Consider the following 10,698-nt stretch of genomic DNA (forward strand, 5'->3'; position numbering starts at 1 on the left):
AGGCCTCATACAGCCTTGGACCGGCCCTGCATGATGAGGTAATCCACTGCACTACGCAGAAATGCACAACAAATGGGAGATTTAATTCAATGCGGCTAATGTGGCTTTAGTAGCTCTTCTGTTTCGTGTCTGTTGAGTTTTTAATGAGGGTAACAGAAACTATTCTGGTTGATCGACTTTATGAACGAGTTTCTCAGATCTCCGCATGCATTATCTCTAAGTAGACGACGCATTTGATATGGTTTGATGCATGGTGTAACCGGAAAAATAATACTAAAAATAATAATAAAATAATATAAAATCAGCGTGATGCGTGACTCCGAGGAGAGCGTTAAAGCTCCTCACCGGGCTGAACCTGCATGATGAGGTTAGCGCTGCTCGTTATCCACAAACGCTCCGGCCAACCGGGACCACAGACATAAACTTTACAGGGAAGACAGACACAGAGCCACACGCCGGGCAGCGTGTTGAGATGTAAACGCCACATGTAATTGTTCGTTCACAAAGATAAATCATTCTCACCGCTCCACAACGCGCCTCTGAATTCGCTACAAGTTATTCCTGCTGTTCACATTGAGCTGCCCAACCAGAGCTAACGCGGCGGGTTTTAAACTCTTACCCAGAGTTTCTCCAAAGGATCATAATTCCTCACAGTAAGTTTATGTAAATATCCATACAGGTCAGCCTGTGTCCAGTTTGAGTGAAAGGAGGAGCGCGCGGCAGCGGCAGCGCGCGAGGCAAAGCGCAGAGGCGCCAGCGGTGTGATTGGTCCGCGCGCTGTCGGCTTTTAAATGCATAAACTATAAACCTATCTATTATAAACCTGTCCTTAAGAATAAATCTGCTCTGCTAGTGAAATGCTATGAGCAAAAGAGACGCTTTCAGCCCGGCTTTAAAAAAAGAAACAAAAAAAATTATCTTTTTTTCCCCTAGAAACGTAAACAAGCAACGCTTAGCCTGTCGGTGGGGCTAGTAAAGCATGGTGGGCCACCAGGCTTATAATACACTGAGGGAAACCCTGTATTCTGTTATAAACAGTTTTTCAAGACATAGCTGACCATTATTATCACAGGTAAAGTGCTGAAGGTCACTTTTCTGACAACAAAGTGAGCCAGTAAAATGAAGTCATTAGCAACAGGTTTACAGCCAAGTTTTAATTTCAGAGAATATTGTTTTTGTTTTTCAGTGAACCCTGTGGTATGCCACTTCTGACTAGAATATCGTAATTTAATCACCTTCCAGTATTGATCTGCACTCTACCTTTAAAAGCTTTGCTTGAGTAATTTTGATGATTGAAATGTTAAATAAGTCCACATGGATTTCTTCTAGAAATTATTTTTTTTTCTTTTTGAGATTATTTTACCAAAGTTTCACTTTATTCTGCTCTTTCCCCTTGTCTAGTGAAACCAAAGTGTCGGGATTGCCTGCCAGGCTGGATTGTCTATAACGAACACTGTTACTACTTTTATGAACTCGATTCTGTAGGGAAGGAGTGGATCAAGAGTCGAATGTACTGTCGGTCAAAGGGTTCAGACTTGGTTGTGATAAATGATCTGAAAGAGCAGGTAAAACAAAATGCCACCTCTACTCTTAAAATGTATATCTAATCCGGAAGTTTCTGGATGATTGATAGCTTAACAAAACTTAACCAAACGCACTAATTGAGTCAGCACCTCCTAATTACAAATTTTTAAAAGAGAATAGAAAACGTTGGTTTCATATTGTAACCTCAGATTCTATGAGTATTGGTGCTGGTGGGTTTATCCCTCGCACGCAGTGCAGCACTGAAAAAAGCTTAGTCTTCGCCCACCTACTGGATGGGCTTCCCCCCGGCCTGTATAAATAACGGTCAGACCGGACAAACGGCTCCCTAACAGCCTTTTTTCTTCAGCTATTCAGGAACCAGTGAGGCCCACAGCTTAAAGGGCTGCGCCTATACTCAAAAAATCTTGCATTACAATACGTAACCAAAGTTCTATTTCGTATAGGCTTCGTCTTTAAGGCTATCGCTAGTTGGTTAACGAAGGGCACGCGAAGCAGGATGTAGTCTATGCCTCACTGGGGCCATCCAGACCACCACCATGAATCATCTGCTCGCATCTAACAAAAACAGTCTCAGCCTAGAGTGCGTAATTACCTCTCATACAGCAGAAGACCAGAGAGGAGAATAGGCTCTGGTCAGAAAGGTTGAGACAAACAGACCTGCTGCTGAGAACAGGAACAACAAACGTTACAAATTGTAACACTGTAATGATGAACAGAACAGGTAACTTATCATACAGCAGATTGGACAACCATGTTGTTCTCAAATGCTTAAATAAACAAAGAACTCCCCAGGAAAAAAACAACAGAATAACAAACCATGACAGAAAAACATCATCACACCACCCGGTACAACAAACAAGGAGAAAACAATAACAACAAACAAAAAAAATAAGTATGCCAGCAGGAGACGAACAAAAGAAGGGATAAAAAACAACGAAAAAACACAAAACAAAAAAAAAAGAAAAAAGCAGCAAGAAGATCAGGAAGCTGCCGTGCAAATGTCCTCCACAGAGCTGTGGAGGATGAAATCCTTCTGGTGGAGTGAGCTCTCAGATTCTCTGGAGGACCCAATCCAGAAGAAGTATAAGCCTGTGAGATGGCCTCACACAACCAGTGAGAAAGATGCTGGGCAGACAGAGGACACCCCACTGCGTTATCTCTGTAATGCATGAACAGACACTGAGAGCGATGCAGTGCAGACATGCACACCACATAAGAGATCGCGCGCACGGGGCAGAGAAGATGAGAAGCAGCTTCTGTCTCAGATTTATGAGGAGGGTAAAAACCCTCTGAAGATGTCTTCCTCGATCTGAATGAGCTTGTGATGCTTTGAGGAGTCAAAGCAGGGTGAGCTGCCGTCGGCTCGTATTCTGAGACGAGGAGCAACAGAGAGCGGATAAATCGCTCGCTCTATTTCCAGACTTAAGGGCCAACAGCAGAACAGTTTTAAAAGGCAGGAACTTAAGAAGAGCCTGAACTAAAAGCTGGAATGGACCTTCAATCAGAGCGCGCAGGACCAGGGTCAAATCCCACGAAGGAGCAAGTGGGCGTAACACAGGTCTGTGTCTGTGTACACCTCTCAGAAACAGCTTCATCAACATGCTGTTGAAGACCGTTCTGTCACCAAAACCCTCATGGCAAGAGGAAATAGCTGTAGCATGTTTTAATGGTGCTGAAAGCTAAATTTCTGTCCATCAGCTGCTGCAGAAATAACAGCACGCAGCCGAAAGGACATGAAATGGGCTTCACGCCCTCTCCCGCACACCAGCGTTGAAAGGTTGACCACTTTGATGCATGAACGCTGTGGTAGAAGCGGCTCGTGCGCATTGAATGGTCAGCTCCAACAGCTGGGGAGACCGAGCCTCTCAGTGCTCCCGTTCAGCCGCCAGACCCAAAGATGCTGGCCTATTTCTGGGTGGCTCCTGATTGCTCCCCTTTCCTGGAGGAGCGCATCCTCTCTCCATGCCATGACAGCTTCCACAGTCGACCTGACACCAGCTGCTGGAGACTGGGAAACCACGCCGCGTTCTTGCGGCATGATTACCGACAGCTGTTCCTCCCGAACTCGGTCCAGGAGCTGTGGAATCAATGGAACTGGGGGAAACGTATAAAGGAGCATTTTTGGCCATGGGCTGTGAGTGAAGGCGTCCTCCCCTAGTGGTGGGTCCTCCCGTGGGCTCAGTGAGAACCACAGCTGGCACTGCACATTTTCCCATGTGGCAAACAGGTCCACTGCCGCTCTGCTGAATCTGCTCCATATTTGAGCGAATAGCTCGGGATGGAGAGTCCAGTCCCTGTCGTGCCCATGGACATTATATCCGGTCCCCTGTTCCGGTCCCCTGTTCAAGACACCGAGGATGTACACCGCTCTGAGAGGAGGTTTACGTGTGCCCAGCACAGCAGCTGTCTGGCGATGTTTAACAGCTGAACGGAGTGCAGCGGAATTTATGTAAGCAGCTCCCACTGTGTTGTCTGTGTGGATCAGAACATGCTGACCCTGCAGCAGAGGAGCAAAGTGCTGAGTTACCTTCAGCACTGTGAGGCGCTCCAGCATGTTTATGTGAATAGACATGTGGTCTGGCCACTGTGCCACAGAGAGCAACTATGTCATTCTGAAATCCATCTGACATGAAGTAGGCTACAACAAACCAAGAGAACAACAGAAACATCAGGCTACTGGTCACTAATGATGAACAACACAAAATCAAATCATTTCAGAACCACGGAGAGCATTCGGATCATGTTGACACTTTATCAATTTCAACTCGGAGCCTGGAGCAGCTGAAGCTAGTGTAGTGTAGTTGAATCTGCGTTGTGTCTTGTGGAAATAACAGCCAGACAACAGCTGAGCTGAAGGCACTTTTAATGCTCCTGCATTCAAATAGCAGAAAATAGTAGTCAAAACAGTTTTTTTCTCATCACAGTGCTCCACAGCGCCTTCTCCCACAGAATCCGAACAGAAAGAGCAGCACGTGTGCAACTTGTGCAAAATAACACATTTACCTTACAAAATGAAAATAACTGCAACAATAATTAATAACTAAGCCCAAGCATGAGCATAATAATCTTAAACAGTACACAAATAACAAAAAACATAATTAGACAAAATATTCCCACTAAAAATAATGAAATATCACATACCTGCATTCAAATAGCAGAAAATAGTAGTCAAAACAGGCTTTTTCTCATCACAGTGCTCCACAGCACCTGTTTAACTATGAACAATACTATTTTCAGCACATGGATGTACCATTTTCATTAGCAATGTTTCATGTAGTATAAGAGCAGCTAAATATCTGCTAACACAGATCTAGCACTGTTTAACAAAGTTCAAGTGCCCCAAAGCACATTATTTTACAAGAAAAGTAATCAAACTATTACTTATATTCAAAATACACTTATTGAACACAGAAAACAAAACTTCATACCTTCTCCCACGGAATCCGAACAGAAAGAGCGCGATGGAGAGGGTGGGAAAACTTTTCACGGACTATAGTGGTACGATCCATTAATTTTTCTTCTTAAACCCCAAACTGGCACTCATAACAACAATATATGAACTCAGTTTAACAGTAGAGATAACAATTCACATTTTCATTCACAACACACCAAGTTTAAATAAAAATAATAATTTTGAAACAGGATGTTACCCGCTATTTTGCAATGGATTTGCCGTCCTTTCAAAATAAAAGCTGCCAGTGCTCAGATGAGTTCCTACCTGAATAGCTTCGCACTTGACAATCTAGTGTAATAACATCACACTGCTACACTAGGTTTATTGTTGACACGTTAAAACGAGCACACAGCAGCGCATTGAAGCTGGTACGCAGAGGCACATGCCACATGCGCAGTGCCTCGCAGCAGCTCGGGCACCTCTGGATCTTTGTAAGTCAGCGCAGATCGCGCGCGCCGCCATTCACATAAAATTGATGATCTGGAAGATACTTTTTCAGGCGGCCCCAATGTGAACCTTAACTATAAACGACATACTGCTGTCTTTGTTCAAAAACGCGCTCAACCCGAACTGTTAAAAGCGTTACTATAACTCAGCCTTCAGTCCCTGACATCACCGCTGTACCACCGACAGAGAGAAAAGGGAATGTAGGCTATGCGGCTGGGCTGATAAAATTTACAATCAGTCTACAGTTAACTCACACATTGTAAAAAAAAATCAGAGTTGCTACCTGTAACTAGTCCGGCTCTTTAGCTGGGCTGCCAACAAAAAAGTTTGGTTCATCTCCAAGACAAAATATGTGTCCAGTTTTTGGCTTTTCCTTGCTCTCTTTTTTCCCCATTCTTTTCACTTTGCCGCTCCATGGAGCTCCACTCAAGTTAATTTAGTCCGTAAAAATACTCAGGCTAGTTTGCCATCTGTTGTCAAGTGATGACGTTGGTGGACGGCTGGTGACAGGTTTTACCCAGAATACACTTGGAGACAATAAGGATGATCCATTTGTAATTTTGTATGTCATAAAGTTTAAATGTAAATAAAGCAGTCATGTAGCACAACATTTTATTCAATATTTTACACCCACTTTGTCACTAAAATCAGTCGGTCTTGTAAAGTTTTTCGTAACCATGAGTCAACAATGACTGGGTCAGCCTACTATATGAACTACTGGGGCATCGCTCTATGTAATTTTACATACACCATACTCAATAGGAGAGGGCCCACCTTCTCCAGCTCTAATCAGACATATAAAGACTTGGATCCCTGAAGTCATATTCTGCCTCTCATCCGGCCCCCCCAAGGCCCTGGCCGGGGGCCACCAGCCCCCCATAGCTCTGCCCCACTGAAGGAGGAACAGCGATCAAACACTTCTTCTGGCACACAGGACCTATGCGCAGGCAAGTGAACCATCTCTGGAGGCGTCTCATGTGCAACAAATCCAGTGGGACCACCACGTAATCCGCTGACATCATTCCCAGCAACTGCAAGACTGACAGAACAGTCAGTCATATGAGGCCTGACACAGTGGAGCTGCACTGACAGAGCGGCGACTCTGGGCTGTGTCAGTCGGGCTCTCATCGTTGCCGAGTTCAACTGCACTCCCAGATAAATGATCATCTGGGATGGAAAAACTGAACTCTTTCCCCCCAAGGCTCAGCAGATGTGTTGCCAGCTTCTGAGACTGCATTGTTGCTTCCTCTCTGGGCCGAGCCAGTAAAAGCAGGTCGTCCAGATAAAAGAAGACTCTCATCCCTGCTTTCCCTGCTTGTGCATTGGCTGCAGCGCTGTTTCCACATATTTGGAAAACATGCGTGAGGCGAGAGAGTAACCAAATGGCAGACGGTTGTAGGCCCCTGGAAGGAGAAATGCAGACACTTCCAGTGTTTAAGGATGATGAAAATGTGGAAATATGCGTCTTTTAAATCTATGGAGGTGCACCAATTGCCCTGGTAAACATTTTCCAACACCTGTCTGATTTCCAGCATGAAGAATTGCCTCTCCATCATCGAACTGTTGAACAGATACAGATCGAGAACAGGTCTCACTCCTCCCGTTTTTTTTTGAAAACCAGTAAACAGCGAGAATAAAAAGCCCGCATTTTTCTCTCCTTGAGGAACTGTGGAAATGACACCTTTCTCCATCAGTTCCTGCAGCTCTAACCTGAGAGCGGTGTTCTGCTCCAGAGATGATAGGACTGTCTCCACGATCCCCTTGAACGGTGGAGGCCTGCCTCCAAACTGCAGCATGTAACCCCTGCTGATCAGCCGATCCATCCACATGTCCAGGGAACATGCTTCCCACAACTCAGAATGACGCCTGCCTGGACGCCTGCCTGAAAGCAGGCGTCCATATATATCAGGCACTGTGATGTGCATGAACTCCAGCCATGTCAGAGTCCCTACCACTGTCCTCTACCTCGGAGAGTCTCCGGGGGGAACCCATGGGGTTTTGGACAGAAAGGGCTGCCTGTTGGCCTCCATGCGGCCTGACATGACCGGGTTCATGTCAGGGCTCACTTAAGCCCCTTTTGCACTACACAGCCAGACCCGGACCGACCCAGGCAGGCCTGGCTTCAAAGCAGGGCTGATCATTTTTGCATTAGCACTTCCAGCCTGGTACCACTCAGCTCACTGAAACCCCAAGAGCTGCGGTTCCAATCGGGCCGGCCAAACCGAGCTTAGCCATTGATTGCATTGGCTGCGGAGTGGGACAAAGACCCAGATCTCTGGGTCAGATGAACGACTGTCATTTTTAACATGTGGTGTAAAAAAAATTGCCATCATTTAAAATCTTACCCATACGTTTTTAAACGTTTAGTAATGACAGTATATTCAATTGTATTTTATTTTCTTTCGGTTAAAATCATTTTAAACAAGTTGAATGAACGATCCATGTTATGTCACCAAATTAAACAGATAAAAATGCAACTTTTTCCCCGCAGTGAAAGAAAAAAGAAAAACTACACTGACTCTGGTCCCACTATAGCAGGGGTGGGCAATCCTGGTCCTGGAGGGCCGGTATCCTGCAACTCTTAGACGTCTCCCTGGTCCAACACACTTGAATCCAACAGCTGAATCACCTCCTAAGTGCAGTCAAGTTCTTCAGAGTCCTGCTAATGACCTCATTATTTGACTCAGGTGTGTAGAGACACATCTAAAAGTAGCAGGAGACCAGCCCTCCAGGCCTGGAGTTGCCCACCCCTGCACTATAGTTTGGATATAAATGATAAAATTTAATGTTTTCACCTAAATTATGAGCTATTTATCTGCGGTATCTTGAATGAATACCTCAACTTCCTGGTCTGCATCAGTTGTAATCATAAGGGTTTTGAAGTTGATCTGAATGATGACTCTCCAACTCTGTGCTACACTGGGATTACAATAGCCTCTTCTGCTAAATAATTTTAATGCTAAATGTAAAACACACTTATCCAATTGAAGTCGGTAAGGCTGTAAACGAGGGGATTGTTGCATCTGACGTCGCTAAAGCAGGGAAATCCCACAAACCGCAGTGGTATTTCAGCTGGCCGCGAGCCAAGTTCAGAGACCACACTCAGATGAGATTTTATTTTCCCGTTAAATGTAAAGCTGTGGTAAATGTTTCCCTAAGCGCAGGGCCGTGCAGAGACCACTAAAGGGACAGGTGCTCAAAAAAAGGGCACATCTAACCGCATTCTGGGACAGAATATTAACAAAGCCACACATCTTTCAGAGTTTAATAAAAGATGATAAATTACAAAATTCTGAGATATGCAATCAAAACTTTTTAAGAAATTTAAATCACACATTTTTGTCTCGAAGTGAAACAATTACTTGCAAAACAAACTTATTTGTGCATGTCATAAATATTGCCTTGCTATTCTAAGTTTTTGTTTGTGACTCAAAGTTTTGCTGGTGATTCTCACATGACGGCATGGGCAGGGCCTAAAATCACAACAAAAGATTTGTGATGGGTGCAAAGAAGTTTGTTTGACAAAACTTTTTAAGTTCACAAGATAAAAATTAGTTAATTTAAGAAAAAGTTTTTTTTAAACAAAACTTTTTTTTTTTTTTTAAAAAGAAATCATTACATTTTCAAAAGTTTTGATTACAGTTTTATTGTATTTAACTTCATACTCTGTGAACCAGACCCTAAATTTACTTAAAGTCTGGATTGAGTTTTTTCCCCTTCATTAATGACTTTTATTACATACATTATATCTATCATGGTAATTCAGGGTGAGTTATTTTTTTAATTCTAAATGAATATCCTTGTTGGACTTTTATGTAAGTGCTATTCTCCTTCAAGAAACATTTACCTAACGCCAGAATAAATGCAATGTACATTATGCAGCAAAGAAAATTAGAAGATCCGACATAAATAAATTATGGAGATGATCGGTTTTGGACGGGCGATGTTCCCCCATTGCATAAGACATACTGAAGAATGACTGATATTAACGATACAGGGAAGAAACCGATACTCTGTGCTGAAGCAGAAACGATACTTCAACGTTTTCCGTTATCTGACCAGTAGCAAGTCTGCTCCACTTTATTCACCAAAAATGTTTTTAATTCACCATAAACTGATCTGTAATCTGGAACGTTCAGCTCCAGTTAGCCGCCTTATCTCACTGCGTGAGAGGCAACTGCGTCATACGTCACGGGCAAAAGGTCAAAGGTAACAAGGTGACCGGAGGGCTTATTATACAAAAAAAAATAAAAAAAATAATTGTAGTACATGTTATTATGTGTCAGAAGAGGGCATAGGAAATAATAATAAAAAAAATAAAAAAATGTTATCAAAAGGGCACTTGGGGGCAAGGAGCAAAAGTGGCAGGTGCTCAAGCCCCCCTAACCCCCCTCTGCACATGCCTGCCTCAGCGCATACAGAAGGAGCTGGACGGGAGACCCTAGAAGGAAACTGTTCTGCGGTCGCTGGAGAGATCGCCTCGGTAGCTTCAGCAACAATTCGATTTACGTGACGTATCCTGCTCAATGCAAAACGACCAGGGCTATAGGACCAATTGGACCGGGTCGAACGGAGCCGGTCTGGTCCAGGCCGGACCCTGCAGTGCAAAAAGGGCTTTAGTAAAACAGCTACTATCACAAAACATTATTTTACAGATGACACAGCAGAAACCTTAATCAGTTATACTTCTCCATCTTGTCTTTGTGCTGTAGCCATGAAGATGTGTTAGTAGATGACTAACATCTACTATCACAATGAAATATCATTGATTTCATTGTGATAGGGCTTGGCAATATGAGGAAACTCTAATATCCCAGAATGTATATTACGATACACAATAAATATATCATAATATTTTTAAACAATCTGCAATGTTATTTTAACCATTCATGTAAAATGTTACTGGGGTACTCTTTTCAAATGGACCATTAATGTCCATAATTTATTTTTAAATTTGCATACAAAATCAGAATAAATGTAAATATTTTATTGTAATCATCAGTTGCACAAAGATATTTTTCACTAATGAAATTACTACCACTGCCTCTTTCTGTGGTCAACACTAGACCTTTAAGAAACAAGATCACAGCAGCAAAACAAAAAGAATCACCACGCAAGAATCTACAAAGAAACATAAAACGGCTTGTAATGAAGACAATCATATAAAAATTCTCCTCTCACCCTCCGTGGGTGGTCTCTTTCATCCTCTGAGCTCGGGTCCTCTACCAGAGGCCTGGGAGCTTGAGGGTTCT

Source organism: Poecilia formosa, unplaced genomic scaffold, assembly GCF_000485575.1.
Source record: "Poecilia formosa unplaced genomic scaffold, Poecilia_formosa-5.1.2 Scaffold394, whole genome shotgun sequence".
NCBI classification, from domain to species: Eukaryota; Metazoa; Chordata; class Actinopteri; order Cyprinodontiformes; family Poeciliidae; genus Poecilia; species Poecilia formosa.